This window comes from Phocoena phocoena, chromosome 10 (genome assembly GCF_963924675.1).
Source record: "Phocoena phocoena chromosome 10, mPhoPho1.1, whole genome shotgun sequence".
Lineage (NCBI taxonomy): Eukaryota > Metazoa > Chordata > Mammalia > Artiodactyla > Phocoenidae > Phocoena > Phocoena phocoena.
Window position 1 is genome coordinate 96,899,134 of NC_089228.1, and position 21,044 is coordinate 96,920,177.

Consider the following 21,044-nt stretch of genomic DNA (forward strand, 5'->3'; position numbering starts at 1 on the left):
CTTGAATTTATAGATTGTATTTGAAAGGACATGATAGGGTTCCTTAGTCATTTGTGTTTCTTAAAAAATCACTGCCTTCCTTCTGCATTCCAAGTGCATTCTGGTTCCAGTGGGAAGTGTGCCATCCTGGGAAGGAAGTGCCCTTCCTCCTTCCCCACCCCCACCTTACTCAGTAATAGACATGCTTACCTTGTGTTTGCTTGGAGTCTTCCCTACACTCTGTCACAATCATGGGTCCTGTGGAATTCTGTGCTCATGGGGCACCATGAACGCTACACGTGAACGGGCAGCGAGGACCAGCGGACACCCGTATATCTCCTTACTACTCAGATCACATGCATGCTCTGCTGACCCAATGGACTTAGTACAAAACATGAGTTCAAAGATAACATTATTAAGGATTTCCGAACGGCAACAGCAGACTGTTAAACCAAGCGTGGGTCCCTTCTGTCAGCTGCATGGGTCACCGGCTAGCCCTCATCCCCAGGCAGCAGAGAGAGGGGAATGCAGGCACACTGAGTACCGTGAGGTGGGAATCACAATTCTGCATCACAACCATGCTTTACCCAATGGGATGACCAGGGGCAAGGCTCTGAAGTCTTTGGCCATCAGAGTCCTTATGAAATGAGTGTCTTGTATATGATATTTACAAAGGTCTTATTTCTACAATAGTATCATCCTACCAGAGTGAGAGGGCTCCTTAAAGTTCTTTACTGTGTTTGAGCAGGTCTTAATGAAGACCTAGAAAGAATTTAAAGGACACGCCTGCCCCTTTTCTTTGGGGTTCCCCTGCTCCCATGGGTGCCACTTAGAAAAGTGAAAAAAAACCCACAGCTTTAGAACATACTTGGCAAGAGCAGAATTCTTTCTAGACGTTAAGATAAAATCCACGCTTATTTTTCCCTTAAATGCTAAAGGTTTTGCAGGCTTTCCATAGAGTGGGTTTTAAGCCTGAGTGTAGCCATGGACACACACGCCTTTGGCTTCATCTCAGTGCCCACGTCCGCATGGTGTGGTCACTAAGGCTGCTGTGCCCCTGGACCTGCGGCCTGTCATGTTCCCTGGTTTCCAGCTGTGTTCACTGGGCCTGCCTTCACCTCTGTTCTGCACGTTGCTGGTTTTTCCATATCAGGTCTGTGGAAGAACATAAACATTTCTCCTTTTCTGAACGAGACTTGCAGTGAGTGTGTGTATGTGCGTGTGTGTCCAACTTCCTAGAAACCAGGGCTGTTTTCTCTTGCCAGGCGCCACAACGGGCCTTCCTGTGCAGGAGGTCATTTCAGTAAGGACTCGGAGCTTAGTACACGGAGAAAAGAAGGTCATTCTCAGACAGGATGTTGGGAAGACGCCCTGAATGAGCCTTGCTGGGCGAGAGACGCCAACGGGACCAAGAATGTGGGCCAGTCCCCCAGGAAGTTATTCATGGGCCTGCACTGTATGATAAACAGGCAACCAGAGCCTTTTCTAAACAACAGAAACCACAATGCTCCAAATTCCAGAAAAGCCTCAAACAATGACTGGACATTCCTTGTCCCCCATTTGCTTATTTGTGTACCAAGTACTTTCAAATAGACTAGAAACTGGAGTCCTGACTTGGGTTTTGGAGCAGGAATGAAGTGTGCGAGAAATGTGCTGGCAATGGCCGTGCCTCCCCAGTGTCATTCCTCCTTTCAGGAGAGCGTGAGTCTCACTCACTGTGCCAGCCCTGTTGTCCGGAAGCCCTTCTGCTTCCAACAGCCACCTTGGGCTGAAGGCCAGCATGAAGCAGCTTTAAGCCTGATCAGCAGGACAGGGTCAAAAGGCAGGGAGATGCTTCTGTGGTTCATGTTACCACAAGATGTGAATTGGTCAGGTTTGAAAGTCCTTCCGGAATAAATTTTGGAGAACTAGAAATTTCCTGTGTATCTATCTACCTGACTTGAAAGTTATCAAAGCTCCTTGAAGGTACATATTTTTCAATTAAATTGTAATGTGCATATGATTATATATGTGTATATATAATTATAAAATAATATTCTGAATATTATTTCATAATTATTTTATATTCTGAATATTATTTTATAAATAAATGAAAATATTTGCAGAAAATAAAATGTTTCCACAGATAGTGATATGTTTTATTGGCAAGACCAATTCTTCACAAGAAGGAATAGAAGCACTCGTTTGTCATTTTTCTCACTCATTCAGTAAAGTTGCACTTGAAAATTTTATTACAATCTTCCCTTCCCCACTCCACCTGCACACCAGATGTCCCTTTACCTGCTCTATTTTTTCTACAGTATTTATAACTTCTAATATACCACGCAATTTATTGTTTATTGTTTACCATCTGCTTCCACACTCCCTTCCCACCCTTATAACGTAAGCTTTCAAGACAACCATTTTTGTTGTTGTTTCCTTATGTGTCCCAAGTACACAGAACAGTGATTGGCATACATGAGACACTCAAAATTAACTTTTGAATGAATGAATGAGTGAATGACTACATCTGCCTTACCTCCAAAAATCAAAAGCATCGGATATTTTCACAGCATCAACAAGCACTTCTGGTCAGTGTGAATCTAAATGGAAGGCTGGGTAGGTATTGGGGTGGCGGGTACACTCTGGAGGATGGATGACTCAAACTCACAGGCACGTAATTAAGATGTGACAAAAGAGGTGTCCGGGTGGGTATAGAACAAACAGGATCGATTTTAAAAGGACCAATGCAAGAACCTGAAACCACCTGGAACAAAACACAGAAATGAGCCCCCAGAAAGCCTGTGGGAGCCCCACTCTCAGATATCTTTGAAACCAGTTATCTGAAGGGGTCAGTTTCCAGAGTGCGTGCTTGCAGGACACAGGCTGCACAGAAAGAGTCTTTATAAGCTTCCCATGTTCTCTTTTTCTGAGATTCTGTGAATTTCTCAGTCCATCCCAGTGGCAGGAATTCACACCACATCAAACCCCCTGACAATGCTGGCAACACGACTGGTGTGAAAGGGACTCCAGACTTGGATCAAGGAGAGAGAGAAGAGGGTGAGGTTGAGGTCAGAAACCAAGCCGAACAGCCTGGGGAAAGAGCTGGGGGAGGGCTGGCTTTTGCTCTGCTCCCTTGCTCCGGATTCTACCAGATGCACATTCATTCTGCCGGGCTTTCAGCAGGTCTTTCCCTGGCAGCACTCAGAGTATCTCTGAAATCAACACAATGCATTTTACAGCTCCTTCCAAGGAGATCCCAAGGAGATCTCGGGGAGCCACAGGGCTCAAGAGCTGGAGCCAGGTCATGAGGTTGAGTCCCTGAGGAGTAAAACAGGGTGTCTTTTGGGTTGAGACCTTAATTCCATCCATTTTACTAAATCCCTATCCCACTCGTCCACCTGCCCAGCCCATAACTGATGCAAACTGTGTTATCTAGTCTCTCTTCTCTGCATTCCTTAGGTTGTCTATTTTAATAAGGCCAGTGAGATCCTTAAACCACCTTTGGGTTCTCTGAATAAGATGAACCTCTGTGGGGTTGTGGATGTGCATTCGTTTTCGTGTCACAAAGACGCATGTGAGGGCCTCTTTTGGCGTGGCTGAGCGGAGCAGAGCATGCTATATATTTCATGTCTTTGAGACAGTAATCTTGTTAAGAATGAGGACCATTCTCAATTAAATCATAAATCACCATCCCACCAATAGCAACAAAACTCAATACAAATCTCTATAGGCAGAGATAGCTTGGAATTAAACTTGGAATTGAATTTGGGGAGGAGGGTCATTTCTGGCTTTCAAGGCAAACTCAGAATGAGGCAGTCCCACTTCCTGTTGGGGGCACTTTCCACCTCGAAAGTGAACAGTAAGCAGGTAGATGACAGTTGTTTAAAATTTAAACCGTTTTGATCTTAAACCGTTTTGATCCTGTCATTCAGCCCTGGCAACTGATGATGAGACACTGAGTTTGGGTCAGTAGCTGAGGGGGACTTTTGTTTGAAAAAGTTAGCAGCAGCCCAAAGCCCCTCCTACAGACCTAATGGCTTAATTCTTACTTTAATCAGAAGGCCCAGGTTTCTTGAAAGGCCTCTTCCTTTCCTTCATTTTTTGACCCAACTGGCTGCACTCATAGCTGATGGTTCTAAGCGCAGTTCGGTGGCTGCCTCTGTCCTGACAGGGCAAGTGGCCAACTGGATCTTAAACCAGCCAGTAAACAAGAGGTACTGGAATTGACGGAGGGTTGGTGGAAGTGCCTGCCAGGGGCAGGAAGCCGACCACGGGTGCAGAGTCATTAACTCCGAGGTTAACTACCCATTGAAATGCAGTCTAAACCGAGCCCTGCCCTTTCTTCAGCAGGTTTTCATTAGCTGCTTGATCTGCAAAGGAATAGAGATACTGCATGAGATAAGGGCTGGGGACAGCCTGCCTTGGTTCACTGGGTTCTAGCAAGCTTGCCAAAAAGCTGAAGGGGGTGGGGGAGAGCATCTGCTTTTTAAAAAGAGTCTTAAATGTAAAATTAACGTACCATATCTTGTTTTAGAAACACACACGCCGCAGCAGCTCTGCTGCCATATTTCTATTTGAACTGTTAGCGTGGCTCATGTCAAAGGCCTACCCCACCCTCCCACTGGCCCGGCTACACTGCTTTCAACCGGGGCAGCTTACCAATAAGCCCATTGCCCAAGGCCAGGGTACCTTGCTCAGAGCAAAAACTCCAAAGCGGTGGCTTCACTCCACTGCATCCGATGGCATTACTCAACGTGGCTTTTCAAGTTTCACTTTCACACCGATTTTACCCACGGTTTGTTTTCCTGGGAGGCTCAGGATTTCTTTGCAGATGATTCCCCAGGAGGCCTCCACTGTTTCCCCAGTTCTGATTGCTTTATATTCTATTTTCAGCCTCTGCACACAGATAACTCTTTTGTTCTGTTCGGAGCTGTCATGCTGACACGGCATCCTTCCTCCTTTGTAATGTCTGTCTTTCTGTATATTTATCTCTGCAGGCATGTAGCTCGGAAGAAAGAAGAGTCAGCTACGCGTTGATTCCCTGCAGCCTACTTGGCTGTTTATGTCTCTACAAAGCACTCGCCCCAAAAAGAACGTGTACAGCGCTAAACATCCCAGAAAACAAACCATCGCAACATCAGGTAACCGAGTCAGGCACACAGGGAACTCACAACAAATCTATTTTTTCCTTTGTATGAGAATAAATGGTGCCCAGGAGTGCCCACACTCGAGTGGGAAAAGGCGGGTATTAGGAGAAACAAGACAAGTGGTGTTGTGATCAGGATTTCTTCCTTTCCCAGAGCTCCTGCACCCACCCTCAGGGCAGCCAGGCCAAGAAAAGGAGAGGATTCTCCAGTGGAAGCCTCCAAACGAGACTCCTGAAGGTTCTGCCCCAGAGTTCCTGGAGGTGGTGGTGTGTGTGGATCTGGAAGTCCTATCTGGCTTCCGATGAGTCCCTTGTAGTTATGCTACCCATTCCAAGTTCCTAAAATAAAGGTGATTAACAGATGATTCCAAAAGGAAACTTCTGGAAGCTGACGAAAATGGGCTGCTTTAGGCTCTGAGGAAGAATGGGGTTTTGTGCTGTTGTATTCTTCCACAGGGCCTTTTACATAGACATGATGAAATTTTAAAAGGCAAGGCACAGTCTAGGTAGTGTAGTTGTGAAAGATGCTGGGGCCCTCCTGCGTTGAACCACTAACCACAACAGAAATCAAATGAAGAACCAAAGCACTGATTGTCAGCCAGGTATCCTCTCCCCCCCCACACCTCCTTTCCCTCTCTTTCCCACTTTCCCAGCCAACTTAAATCATCCCGGGGTTACTGCTGTCTCCAGGGGTTAAGGTTTCTCTCTCAGGGCTACTGTTTTGGGCTGGCCTCAGCCTATCAGTAGAGATGCTATCAGCTAGGAATGCCTGGGAGTGCTCACCTGGGCCCCTGCTACTGCTAGGAGCCCCCCAGCAGACATTTCCCCACGGAAGCAGCAGTTGAGACTGGACCAGCCCTTGTGGTTCTTGTTATGATTGCAGGGCACACCTCACTGACGGCCACAGGGAACTTTGAAAAGCCAAGGTACATAACTCACAAGTCCTGGGGGCCAACAGCGAGGTCGTGGGGACAGAGAGAGAGAACACACAGACCTGGGGTTCTGCCTTTATCGGGGTCGAGGGTGAGGCGCCTAGGGTTTCATGGGTTCACTCTTTATTGGTGAATTTAAAACATGAGTGGGGATTAAAGCACAGGAAGAGGGGAAGCACGTGACTCAGATGGCCAGCAGTGTAGGTCACCCAGGGCTTTCTACCAGGGGAGCTTCATGGGTGGGGCGGCCTGGCTCTGATCTAGCTGTGTAGCTGGAGAAGTGTTTATTCCAGATGGATGTCTTTGAAGTGGATGCCTCCGTAATCAAAAGGTTAATGTCATGCACTTATGAAACAATAAAAATGCTGATTGTCTGGAGCTCACACCACAGCTACCCTGTGAGAAAGCATCACTTCAACCCCGAAGGCCAGTCCCTACCACCTGAGCACCGTCCTGAAGCTGAGCCTTGGGTAGGCAGTCTGCTCACCTCCAGACAGTGTCCTACACATTCAGTTCTACCCACATACGTGACTGGTCGTTCGTCTAGCCACTGTCTTCATCCAGGAGGGCGAATTCTTGATTCTTCTGTTGCTTTTCTCTGTCACTTCGTGCTCTGCAATCTTAATTAGCTGATAATGTGCTCTGGCCCAGCTCTCCAAAGTAGGATCCAGGGGTGACCCTTATCTATATATCTCTTAGACAACTCCCAGCTTGGATGGGGGCAGCCCAAGAGTTTGGGAAATTCACAGCCTGGCCCCTAACAACTCGAGTGTTACTGTGGGTGAGCGGTCCTGGGCTGGAACCTCCTCAGGACTTTGAATTTCAGCCAGGATCCTTGAGCCTCAGCCTGAGTGAGGCCTTCAGGATGGAGCTTGACGAGAATGGTCTCAGAAGGGAACCAATATCATTTTCTCTCCTGGCATGAGAGCTTCTCCCCAACCCTGACTCCGCAGGCTCCCTCGCAGAAAGGCTCAGTCCCAGGTGGCAGAGACACCCCAAGAATCAGCCCTTGGTGTCATTTCTAAACTGTAGTCCAGACTCAGGATCCCATCAGCCTCTCTGGCACTGGCAAAGACATTAGCTGCCTGGCCGTTGCTAGTGGAACTCACACAGGAATCCCCAGAGCAGCTAAACACTGCACGTGTGTTCAGATAAGTGCAGCAATGACATGGCCAAGGTCTCCCACAGCTATAGTCCTGATGCAGTTGAATGTGGCAGCATTTATCTAATGCCTGTTACAGGCAAGATGGTTTGGCCATCACTAAAGGGAGTAAAAAACCAACTGTTCCAGTAATGAAGATTGATACCATACACAAATAACTATAATGAAGAGCAGAGTGTTTATGAATAAGAATGTGTGATTACAGACCCAAATAAAGTGCTGTGGGAGCACAAAGAAGGAAGCAGTGACTTCCACTGGGAGGGGGAAGTAAGAAGAGGGAGAGGATCGAGGCTTCCTTCATCTGGGCCTTGCAGGCAGCATCTTGAAAGGATTCTTACTGAGTGAGACCAATAAAAAGTCCTTCAGGGTAGCTGTTTCCCCTGGTTGAGGCAAATGGTAGAAGCTCATGACACCAGCGTTGCATATGTTATTTTATGGTGATTTGACAGTTTTTGAGGAAAGAGTGATATTCACAATACTTCAGGAAAATATCTAAAAGTGGAAGTCTGTGGATTGATTGAATGAGGGTGAGACTGGAGGTCTCGGCAAGAAAAAGAAGGGCTATAAGAACAAGGGAGTTTTTTTAAAGATTTTTTAATTTTTATTTTATTTATCTTGGGCTGCATCAGGTCTTAGTTGCAGGTCTTAGTTGCGACATGCGGGATCTTCGTTGTGGTGCGCAGACTTCTCTGTAGTTGTGGTGCGGGTTCCAGGCGCTCACGGGCTCTGTAGTTTGAGGCACGTGGGGTCTCTCGTTGAGGCGTGCAAGCTCAGTAGTTGTGGCGCACGGGCTTAGTTGCCCCACGGCATGTGGGATCCTAGTTCCCTGACCAGGGATCAGATCTGCATTCCCTGCATTGTAAGGCAGATTCTTTACCACTGGACCACCAGGGAAGTACACAAGAGCAAGGGATTTTTGAATGGGAATGACAGAAGGAGAAGAGGACACAGATGGTGGAGCCAATGTGAGGGGGGAGCAAACTAGGGGAGTCAGGTGTGACATTATGGAAACTTAGGGAAACAATACTGGCGTGACTTTTGCTGACACAGCAGCACCAGAAGAACAGGAAGAGATAATCCGTTCAGTTTGAAACCTGTCCAGTATGAAGTGTCTGTCACCAGGGGATGCCTAGAGAGGTGAGGATATGATTGCAAGAAGGAATGAGAGGGGCGAGGCGGCAGAAGTCACCAGACTTTCCCCCAAAACTCACCCTGCCCTTCAGGCTACCTCTCCTCACATCTCCTCCTAAACACAACTTCCTTAGGGAGAGCCTTTCCTCACCCTCCCTTCTCGCATTCTGATTTAGGTGTCTCTGCTGGGTGCTCCCATAACATCCTGTACCTCCCATCTCACAGCACTTAGCACGTTTTACTGTGATCGCTGTTTTAATTTTATGGTACAGAACTTGGCCCACAGAAGATGCTTAGTAAATATCTACTGAATAGATGAGAGGAAAGAAGGGAGGGAGAGAGGAGGAAAGAAGGGAGGGAGGGAGGGAGGAAAATCCGAAGTTCAGAAAAGAGGTAACTCCTAAAAGTGCCAACTTACATGTTATTCACAGATGAAGTCAGAATAAAGGGGAAGAAAGACAAGAGAGTGTTTGTGGAGGAAATGGACTCTAAGCCAGGACAGAACCTGCATGTTTGGAAAGGAGGAGGATGGGGAGAGGGGACGAAAGGAGGAGAGACACACACAGTAAAGGAAGCACAGTGAGTTCAAGGGTTAGAGAAGAATCACGATGGAGAAGGACCACTGCAAGGGGCAACCGGGAGGCTTCAGGCCTCGGCCGGGGGTGTTACAATGCAGCATGGAGGATGCGCGTCGTGACCACAGGGAAAGAGGGTTTCGGACTCGGCCTCCAGGAAGCCTGTGGTGGGAGTCGGGGAGAGAGTGAGGATGGGCCCACGCACACCTGGGCTGAGAGCGAAGGTTCAAAGAGGAAGCACCGGAGGGGTAGGAGGATGTGACGGCAGCTCAGAGGAGAATGGGCCACAGACTAGTCTCCACTCAAGGAGACCAGGGGCTATTCACAACCTATGTGGAGAGAGCCACAGGGCCAGAAAGAGAAGACGCATGGTAGAAGAAAGCCAGTGGGTTTGTAGGAGGACTCCAGGTCAAGGTCAGAGACAAAGGGCGTTGGCCTTGGAGAGGAAGAGGGGGCAGGAAGGAGGGAGGGACAGGCAGGGAGAGCAGGCAGGTGAGAGAAGCGGAGGGCCCCCCCCGGATGAGCCAAGGTTATTTGCTGAGTGAGGGAGTCTGGTAGGAGGGGCAGCAGAGGTGGGACTGGGTCTTGGCAGGAGTGAAAACGGTGAGGAAATCCCTCTCTGGCTAAATAGGAAAGAATGTTGATGCGCGGGAGGCCTGGAGCCCACAGAGCCCTTAAGATAGCAGCACGCAGGCTCTGGAGGTGCGCTCCTCTCCAGCAGCCCTCAGGGGTCCAGGGGAGAGGGAGCTCGACGAGATTTTCCGGGCAAAGGAAAAGGCTTTGCATCCATTCCAAGAATGGTGCCAAGCAGTGAAGTCAGACTAGTAGAGTAGCTGGGACGACCCAGTCGCTGCCTGCAGGGATGGCCGGCCCGCTCTGCCACCTCAGCCTGGTGAACTGTCTAGTTTTCACCCCTGCAGCCTGCTCCCTCTATCCAGCAGTGAGTATCCTGGGAGTCATGACCCCGGTCGTATCTGGGGCCAGCCTAACCGCAAGAAGGAGCAGGGAACTCCCTGCAGGAAGGTACAACTGGGTGTGCACTGGAAATACCTACTACTTTGCAATTGCTGCCTATTTCACTGTTGGAGATGAGCCTCTGAAATCACAGTGAGGAGACAAACACAGCAAAGAGAGGGGCCATTCATTGTGGTCACCTGTGGACTGGCTTAGACTCATGCTGACTCCTAAAAATTAGCCGATATCAGCTGTCCCAGGAAATGAGAGTGGCGCAAGGTCACTGGGACAGGCTATTTCGGAAGATAAGAAAGAGGGCAGAAGTGGACAGGTGCTGCAGTGAACTAGACAGCAAGACCCCTCGGGATTTAGGGTGAAGGGAGGGAAATGGAGATGCGGAGCCTACAGAAAGAGGAGGTAGACTGGAACCAAAGCAAAACAAAACCCTGTATGCTCCGTAATTTTACTTGGAGTTGACTCTTTGGGGGGCAGTGGAGTATTTTGAGAAAAAAAAAACCTATTATCAGAGAATTTTGCAGAACACAGAGTGGGATTAGCTCAGTTTCTTCCGTCAAAATAATCCACGCAGGTACAACGGAATAAAGTCAGGGAGTACTGGAGTGAAAACAGAAAATACAAAAATCAAAGGAGGTCTGGATTGGGCATCCAGACCCGCTGGCTTATCCTGCACTCATGTCCCCTTGGGCAGACAGTCAGCAGGTTTCTGCAAGCTCCTCCCTTTCTCCTGAGAACTCAGTTTTATTGAGCACATTACATGTGCTCTCTCATTTAATTATCCCAACTACCCTGCGAAGCAGGTACTATTGTTCCTCCCATTACACAGATGGGGAAACTGAGGCCCAGAGAAATTTAGTAACTTGTCCAAGGTCACGCACAGAGTAAGTAGCAGAGTCCAGACTCAGATTCAGGCCAATATGACTGAAGTCTGTGCTCTTAACTGGAAGCTTCATCACCTCTCTTTTCCTGGAGACAGTAAGGAAAATAAGAAGGAAGAAAGGGGCAAGGAAGGAGGAGGAGGGAGGGAGGCTGTATGGGAACATTTTGAGAACTGAGAAATGGTTCTGCAGACACATTCCGATAGGCAAGGGATGCAGTTATACCAGATGCAAGAGCAAAGCTCCAGTACCAGCCAGTCCAGAAAGATGAGCTTCTGGGCACACAGGCCCCCAAAGTGTATACCACAGACTTGGATATTTTTACCCCTGGCTTATCCCCCCACCTTCCTGCCTCTCTTCCAAGTATTAGTAGCATAACATTCTATGATAATTTTTCCTTTTAAAGGAGATACTACTCTTACTAAAAGGTCAACCACCTAAAAATACTTTGCTCTGATTTTCCATGAGCTTTTCTGCATGACTTCTTTGCTTCAAGTCTTACCTGGGAGAAACAACTGGAACATTTTTCACCCACAGAGAGCCGTTTTCCAGGCACTGGTGCCACGGTTTCTCTTCTCCTTGTTCCTTCCCTGCTTTATCCCCTTTGGTCTTATCAGTAACTTTCAGAAGAACCAAAAGAAAGATTTGATTTTCAAAGAGAGAAACATTGCTTTGACATTTAAAGGCAAAGGCCCTACATTCCTTTTTAGTAAATCCCTTTACAAAAGTAAAGGCAGGGTGCAGTTGTGCGTGAGTTATTGAAATGAGAGTTTTGCTTGGGGCAGGTCCTCCAGGTGCCACGGAGCACCTACCAGTGGACAGCTCAGCAGCTGTGCGCCAGATAGAGAGCTTTGAGAGGTGCAGGTTTCCCCTGCAATCCACAAGTAGAGCGTTCTTATGAAACCTTTCGTAAGCTGAAATGGCATAAAGCAAAGAAGAAATGACCTTAAGACACATCTTGCAAATAGATGCACAAGATAAATCGAGATAAAGCATCTGTTATTTTTGCTTTTTGCCTTTATTCTTAAAATTAAAAATCGCCTTCAAATTTCTTTCAGTTTGCGAAAACAGGTACAGGCATATCTCAGAGCTATTCTAGGTTCAGTTCCGAACATCACAATAAAGCAAGTCACATGGTATTTTTGGTTTCCCAGTGCATGTAAAAGTAATGTTTACACTATACATAGTCTAGTCTATTAAGTGTGCAATAGCATTATGTCTAAAAGACGATGTGCGTACCTTAATTTAATAATACTTTCTTGGGACTTCCTGGTGGCGCAGTGGTTGAGAGTCTGCCTGCCAATGCAGGGGGCACGGGTGCTGCAACTACTGAAGCCCACATGCCTAGAGCCCGTGCTCCACAACAAGAGAAGCCACCGCAATGAGAAACCCGTGCACCGCAACATCTTTGTTGTTGCACGGTCGCCTTTGTTGTTGCCCCCGCTCGCCTCAAGGAGAGAAAGCCCACGCGCAGCAACGGAGACGCAACGCAACCAAGAAAAAAAAAAAAAAGGACTTCCCTGGTGGCGCAGTGGTTGAGAGTCTGCCTGCCAATGCAGGGGACACGGGTTCGTGCCCCGATCCGGGAAGATCCCACATGCCGCGGAGCGGCTGGGCCCGTGAGCCATGGCCGCTGAGCCTGCGCGTCCGGAGCCTGTGCTCCGCACGGGAGAGGCCACAACAGTGAGACGCCCGCGTACTGCAAAAGAAAAAAAAAAAAGTGTATTGCAGTGCTTGCTTCAGCAGCACATATACTAAAATTGGGACGATAGAGAGAAAATTCGCACGGCTTCTGCACAAAGGATAACACACAAATTCATGAAGCAGTCCATTTTTATGAAAAAAAAAATTAACCCTTTGAGCAGCAAAACATTTTTTAAAATACTTTCTTGCTAAAAAATACTAAACATCATCTTATCTTCCAGTGAGTCGTAGCAGTAACATCAAAGATCACTGATCACAGTTCACCATGACAAATATAATAGTGAAAAAGTTTGAAATAGTGTGAGAATTAGCAAAATGTGCTACAAAGACATGAAGTAAGCAGATGCTGTTGGGAAAATGCTGCCACTAGACTTCCTCCTCCAGTGTAGTCATCCCTACACCATGGTGCTGGTTCCCGACTGAACAGAGTCAGCCCTACATTTTTTACCAGTGTCATGAGTAATTTTTTATTAACACATTCTTTAACCAAACCCAGGGCACTGACAGGGGGCTGGGGGTGGGGACCTGGCTGGGGTGCTCTGGCCAGGCAACCTGAGGCCTGAGGGGAGGTTGGGGTCCCTAAATACCATGTTCACCTCCATCCCTGGTGTGCCTGCAGCAAACCCTTGCCCACAAGGTGTCAAATTCTCCTCATGTCCTATTAAACTTTCAACCTGTTACTACTTCCCAGTCAAGGAGGGTTTTTGGTTTTGGTGGGGTTTGTTTTTTTTTTCTGCCATTAAACATTTTTCAGTTTAAATATGAAAAGTAGTCTGCCTCTTTTTGGTTCAAGGTTTTTGATGTTTTGAGGGTATCTTTCAGGCCAAAAACAGTCCTCGTGGGAAATTCTTGTAAGACTCAGAAACTTAGGAAGCCAGGAGTGAACAGTAGAAAGTGGAGGTGCCCAGGGGAGGGTGAAAGTAAAAGACGAGTGCTATTAGTTTTTAGCCGTTTTCCCTCAGGGTCATCTCCTCCCATAAGGAGCTTCCTTTTAGCACAATACTCTCCTGAGTTTTTAGAACTGGGTAGAGATCATCCGATCTATCCCGGACACACCAATGCTGGTTACAAGCAAGAAGAAGAAAGGCCACAGAGGCTGAGATAGAGGTGAAAGTACTTGCTGAAAATCCCGACGCTTTCCAGGAACAGGATCAGGACGGGAATCTCCAGGTCTTAACTCTCAGCTCCCGGCAGAGCTCAGCGGAGCAGAGCACAGCGCCCTGACTTAAAAGAAGCTGCTAACTTGTCCAAGGACATTTTTAAAGAGTTCTTTAGCTTTTATTGGAGTATAGTTGATTTACAATGTTGGGTTAGTTTCAGGTGTACAGCAGAGTGAATCAGTTATACATATACATATATCCACTCTTTTTTAGATTCTTTTCCCATACAGGCCATTACAGATTATTGAGAAGAGTTCCCTGTGCTATATAGTAGGTCCTTATTAGTTATCTATTTTATATATAGTAGTGTGTATATGTCAATCCCAGTCTCCCAGTTTATCCCTCCAATCTCCTTTCCACCCGGTAACCATAGTTTGTTTTCTATATCTGTGACCCTATTTCTGTTTTGTAAGTTCATTTGTATCATTTTATTAGATTCCACATTAAGCGATATCATATGGTATTTGTCTTTCTCTGTCTGACACTTCACTTAGTATGATAATCTCTAGGTTCATCTATGTTGCTGCAAATGGCGTTATTTCATTCTTTTTTTTGGCTGAGCAGTATTCCATTGTATACATATACTGCATCTACTTTATCTGTTCCTCTGTCAATGGACATTTAGGTTGTTTCCATGTCTTGGCTATTGTAAATAGTGCTGCAGTGAACATTGGGGTGCATATATCTTTTGGAATTATGGTTTTCTCCAGATACATGCACAGGAGTGGGATTGCTGGATCATATGGTAGTTCTATTTTTAGTTTTTTAAGGAACCTCCATACTGTTCTCCATAATGATTATAGCAATTTACATTCCCACCAACAGTGTAGGAGGGTTCCCTTTTCTCCAGCATTTATTGTTTGTAGACTTTCTGATGATGGCCATTCTGACTGGTATGAGGTAATACCTCATTGTAGTTTTGACTTGCGTTTCTCTAATAATTAGCGATGTTGAGCATCTTTTCATGTGCTTTTTGGCTGTCTGGATGCCAAGGACTTTTTTTTTAAGTCGAAATATAGTTGATTTACAATATTGTGTTAGTTTCAGATGTACAGCATAGTGATTCAGTTATTTTTTTTCAGATAATATTTCATTATAGGTTATTACAAGATACTGAATACAGTTCCCTGTGCTATACAGTAAATCCTTATTGCTTATCTATTTTATGTACAGTAGTTTTCTCTGTTAATCCCAGGACTTTTTCATTAGTTCACCTCATTTGAATCCTGAGGTTCTGAAGATTTGCTTATACAGGAATTCTTGTGTAGAAATAACCTAGTGGTTGTATTTGGCAATTTGCAAATAAGCCATTTAACTGGCATTTTATAGCTGCTGGGAAGGGAGTTCCTGCTACTTCTCTCTCTGCGATAATCAGGGAACACAGTGAGCCGGGGAAACCAAACGTCAGCTCACAACGGGAAACGCAGGGAACTCACTCTCAGGGCTCCTGCACTTCACTGGCATGCCTGTTGTGGAGGCAACCACCCAATAGACAGTGCAGTTTGCAAATACACCCTAAACCAGAATCACCTGACTCAGCTTATTTCATGAAAATATCAGCTGGAGCCATCTCAGTCTAAAGGTTAAATTCAAAATGTGGATATATTATATATGTGTATTATAAATATACACATATATATACAATCGTCCCTCTGTGTCCTCAGGCTGTGCATCCTGGGATTCAAGCAACAGTGGATGGGAAATATTCAGGAAAAAAATTCCAGAAAGTTCCAAAGCGCAAAACTTGAATTTGCTGCACTTTGACAACTATATACATACCACTTACATGGTATTTACAACTATTTACACAGCATTTACATTTTATTAGGTATTGCAAGTAATCTGGAGAGGATTTAAAGTACATGGGAGGGAGCATCATCCACCAGAGGGCAGACAAAAGAAGCAAGAAAAACTACAATCCTGTAGCCTATGGAACGAAAACCACATTCACAGAAAGATAGACAAAATGAAAAGGCAGAGGGCTATGTACCAGATGAAGGAACAAGATAAAACCCCAGAAAAACAACTAAATGAAGTGGAGATAGGCAACCTTCCAAAAAACGAATTCAGAATAATGATAGTGAAGATGATCCAAAACCTCGGAAAAAGAATGGAGGCAAAGATTGAGAAGATGCAAGAAATGTTTAACAAAGACCTAGAAGAATTAAAGAACAAACAAACACAGCTGAACAATACAATAACTGAAATGAAAAATACACTAGAAGGAATCAATAGCAGAATAACTGAGGCAGAAAAACGGATAAGTGACCTGGAAGACAGAATGGTGGAATTCACTGCCGTGGAACAGAATAAAGAAAAAAGATGAAAAGAAATGAAGACAGCCTAAGAGATCTCTGGGACAACATTAAATGTGACAACATTCACATTATAGGAGTCCCAGAAGGACAAGAGAGAGAGAAAGGACCAGAGAAAATATTTGAAGAGATTATAGTCGAAAACTTCCCTAACATGGGAAAGAAAATAGCCACCCAAATCCAGGAAGCACAGAGAGTCCCATACAGGATAAACCCAAGGAGGAATACACCGAGACACATAGTAATCAAATTGGCAAAAATTAAAGACAAAGAAAAATTATTGAAAACAGCAAGGGAAAAATGACAAATAATATACAAGGGAACTCCCATAAGGTTAACAGCTGATTTCTCAGCAGAAATTCTACAAGCCAGAAGGGAGTGGCATGATATACTTAAAGTGATGAAAGGGAGGAAACTACAACCAAGATTACTCTACCTGGCAAGGATCTCATTCAGATTCGATGGAGAAATCAAAATCTTTACAGACAACCAAAAGCTAAGAGAATTCAGCACCACCAAACCAGCTCTACAACAAATGCTAAAGGAACTTCTCTAAGTGGGAAACACAAGAGAAGAAAAGGACCTACAAAAACAAACCCAAAACAATGAAGAAAATGGTCATAGGAACATACATATCAATAATTACCTTAAACGTGAATGGATTAAATGCTCGAACCAAAAGACACAGACTGGCTGAATGGATACAAAAACAAGACCCATATATACACTGTCTACAAGAGACCTACTTCAGACCTAGGGACACATACAGACTGAAAGTGAGGGATTGGAAAAAGACATTCTATGCAAATGGACATCAGAAGAAAGCTGGAATAGCAATACTCATATCAGATAAAATAGACTTTAAAATAAAGTATGTTACAAGAGACAAGGAAGGACACTACATAATGATCAAGGGATCAATCCAAGAAGAAGATATAACAATTATAAATATATATGCACCCAACATAGGAGCACCTCAATATATAAGGCAAATGCTAACAGCTGTAAAAGAGGAAATTGACAGTAACACAATAATAGTGGGGGACTTTAACACCTCACTTACACAAATGCACAGAAAATTAATAACGAAACACAAGCTTTAAATGACACAATAGACCAGATAGATTTAATTGATATTTATAGGACATTCCATCCAAAAAAGACAGATTACACTTTCTTCTCAAGTGCACACGGAACATTCTCCAGGATAGATCATATCTTGGGTCACAAATCAAGCCTTAGTAAATTTAAGAAAATTGAAATCATATCAAGCATCTTTTCCGACTACAACGCTATTAGATTAGAAATAAACTACATGAAAAAAACGTGAAAAGCACAGACACGTGGAGGCTAAACAATACGTTACTAAATAACCAAGAAATCACTGAAGAAATCAAAGAGGAAATCAAAAAATACCTAGAGACAAATGACAACGAAAACATGATGATCCAAAATCTATGGGATGCAGCAAAAGCAGTTTTAAGAGGGAAGTTTATATCAATACAATCCTACCTCAAGAAACAAGAAAAATCTCAAACAATCTAACCTTACACCTAAATAGAGAAAGAAGAACAAACAAAACCCAAAGTAAGTAGAAGGAAAGAAATCATAAAGATCAGAGCAGAAATAAATGAAATAGAAACAAAGAAAACAATAGCAAAGATCAGTAAAACTAAAAGCTGGTTCTTTGAGAAGATAAACAAAATTGATAAACCTTTAGCCAGACTCATCAAGAAAAAGAGGGAGGGACTCCCCTGGTGGCGCAGTGGTTAAAAATCCACCTACCAATGCAGGGAACATCGGTTCGAGCCCTGGTCCGCATGCTGCAGAGCAGCTAAGCCCATATACCACAACTACTGAGCCTGTGCTCTAGAATTCGCAAGCCACAACTACTGAGCCCGTGTGCCACAACTACTGAAGCCCGCAAGCCTAGAGCCCATGCTCCACAACAAGAGAAGCCAATGCAATGAGAAGCTCGCGCACCGCAATGAAGAGTAGCCCCCACTTGCCGCAACTAGAGAAAACCCGCATGCAGCAACGAAGACCCAACACTGCCAAAACTAATTAAATAAATAAATTTATTAAAAGAAAAACAGAAAGAAATCTTCCAACAAATTCCAGGACCAGATGGCTTCACAGGTGAATTCTATCAAACCTTTACAGAAGAGCTAACACCCATCCTTCTCAAACTCTTCCAAAAAATTGCAGTGGAAGGAACACTCCCAAACTCATTCTATGAGGCCACCATCACACTGATACCAAAACCTGACAAAGATACTACAAAAAAAGAAAATTACAGGCCATTATCACTGATGAATATACATACAATAATCCTCAACAAAATACTAGCAAACAGAATCCAACACCACATTAAAAGGATCATACACCATGATCAAGTGGGATTTATACAAGGATGGAAGGATTCTTCAATATATGCAAATCAATCAATGTGATACACCATATTAACAAATTGAAAAATAAAAATCATATGATCATCTCAATAGATGTAGAAAAAGCTTTTGATGAAATTCAACACCCATTTATGATAGAAACTCTCCAGAAAATGGGCATAGAGGGAAGCTACCTCAACATAATAAAGGCCATATATGAAAAACCCACAGTAAACATCATTCTCAATGGTGGAGAACTGAAAGCATTTCCTCTAAGATTAGGAACAAAACAAGGATGTCCACTCTCGCCACTATTATTCACCATAGTTTTGGAAGTCCTAGCCATGGCAATCAGAGAAGAAAAAGAAATAAAATGAATCCAAATTGGAAAAGAAGTAAAGTTGTCACTGTTTGCAGATGACATGATACGATGCATAGATAATCCTAAAGATGCCACCAGATAACTACTAGAGCTCGTCAATGAATTTGGTAAAGTTGCAAGATACAAAATTAATGCACAGAAATCTCTTGAATTCCTATACACTAACAATGAAAAATCAGAAAGAGAAATTAAGGAAACAATCCCATTCACCATTGCAACAAAAAGAATAAAATACCTAGGAATAAACCTACCTAAGGAGGTAAAAGACCTGTACTCAGAAAACTATAAGACATTGATGAAAGAAATCAAAGATGATACCAACAGATGGAGAGATATACCATGTTCTTGGATTGGAAGAATCAATATTATGAAAATGACTATCCTACCCAAAGCAATCTACAGATTCATTGCAATCCCTGTCAAATTACCAATGGCATATTTTACAGAACTGGAACAAAAAATCTTAAAATTTGTATGGAGACTCAAAAGACCCTGAATAGCCAAAGTAATCTTGAGGGAAAAAAACGGAGCTGGAGGAATCAGACTCCTTGACTTCAGGCTATACTACAAAGCTACAGTAATAAGGGCAATATGGTACTGGTACAAAAACAGAAATATAGATCAATGGAATAGGATAGAAAGCCCAGAGATAAACCCATGCACCTATGGTCAACTAATCTATGACAAAGGAAGCAAGGATATACAATGGAGAAAAGACAGTCTCTTCAACAAGTGGTGCTGGGAAAACTGGACAGCTACATGTACAAGAATGAAATTAGAACACTCCGTAACACCATACACAAAAAGAAACTCAAAATGGATTAAAGAACTAAATGTAAGATTGGACACTATAAAACTGTTAGAGGAAAACATAGGAAGAACCCTCTTTGACATAAATCACAGCAAGATATTTTTTGACCCACCTCCCAGAGTAATGGAAATAAAAACAAAAATAAACTAATGGGACCTAATGAAACTTAAAAAGCTTTTGCACAGCAAAGGAAACTATAAACAAGATGAAAAGACAACCCTCAGAATGGGAGAAAATATTTGCAAACGAATCAACAGACAAAGGATTAATCTCCAAAATATATAAACAGCTCATGCAGCTCAACATTAAAAAAACAAACAACCCAATCCAAAAATGGGTAGAAGACCTAAATAGACATTTCTCCAAAGAAGACATACAGAGGGCCAAGAGGCACATGAAAAACTGCTCAGCATCACTAATTATTAGAGAAATGCAAATCAAAACTACAATGAGGGCTTCAATGGTGGTGCAGTGGTTAAGAATCTGCCTGCCAATGCAGGGGACATGGGTTCGAGCCCTGGTCCCGGAAGATCCCACATGCCGCTGAGCAACAAAGCCCGTGTGCTACAACTACTGAACCTGCTCTCTAGAGCCTGCGAGCCACAACTACTGAGCCCGTGTGCCACAGCTATTGAGGCCCGTGCACCACAACGAAGAATAGCCCCTGCTTGCTGCAACTAGAAGAAAGCCCGCGTGCAGCAACAAAGACCAATGCAGCCATAAAAAAAAAAACTACAATGAGATATCACCTCACACCGATTAGAATGGGCATCATCAGAAAATCTACAAACAACAAATGCTGGAGAGGGTGTGGAGAAAAGGGAACCCTCTTGCACTGTTGGTGAGAATGTAAACTGATACAGCCACTATGGAGAACAGTATGGAGGTTCCTTAAAAAACTAAAAATAGAATTACCATATGACCCAGCAATCCCACTACTGGGCATATACCCAGAGAAAACCATAATTCAAAAAGACACATGCACCCCAGTGTTCACTGCAGCATTATTTACAATGGCCAGGACGTGGAAGCAACCTAAATGCCCATCAACAGACGAATGGGTAAAGAAGATGTCACATATATACAATGGAATATTACTCAGCCATAAAAAGAAATGAAATTGAGTTATTTGTAGGGAGGTGGATGGACCTAGAGTCTGTCATACAGAGTGAAGTAAGTCAGAAAGAGAAAAACAAATATTGTATACTAACGCATTTTTGTGGAATCTAGAAAAATGGTACAGATGAACCGGTTTGCAAGGCAGAAATTGAGATACAGATGTAGAGAACAAACGTATGGACAGCAAGTGCGGAAAGAGGGGGGGATGGGGAGGGGACGTGGTGGGATGATCTGGGAGACTGGGATTATCCTAAATACACTAATATATGTAAAATAGATAACTAATAAGAGCCTGCTGTATAAATATATTTAAAAATTAATTAATTTAAATTAAAAAAATGAAGTATATGGGAGGATGTGCATAGGTTATATGCAAACACTATGCCATTTTACATAAGGAACTTGA

General features: G+C 44.1%; 1 non-coding gene across 1 annotated transcript; it reads left to right on the forward strand.

Moving 5' to 3' along the window:
* The first annotated feature begins 12,487 nt into the window (after positions 1–12,487).
* On the forward strand, positions 12,488–12,595 carry LOC136130068 (U6 spliceosomal RNA). Its single transcript, XR_010656273.1, has one exon. It is a non-coding gene; the product is annotated as a U6 spliceosomal RNA (small nuclear RNA).
* Positions 12,596–21,044: the final 8,449 nt, after the last annotated feature.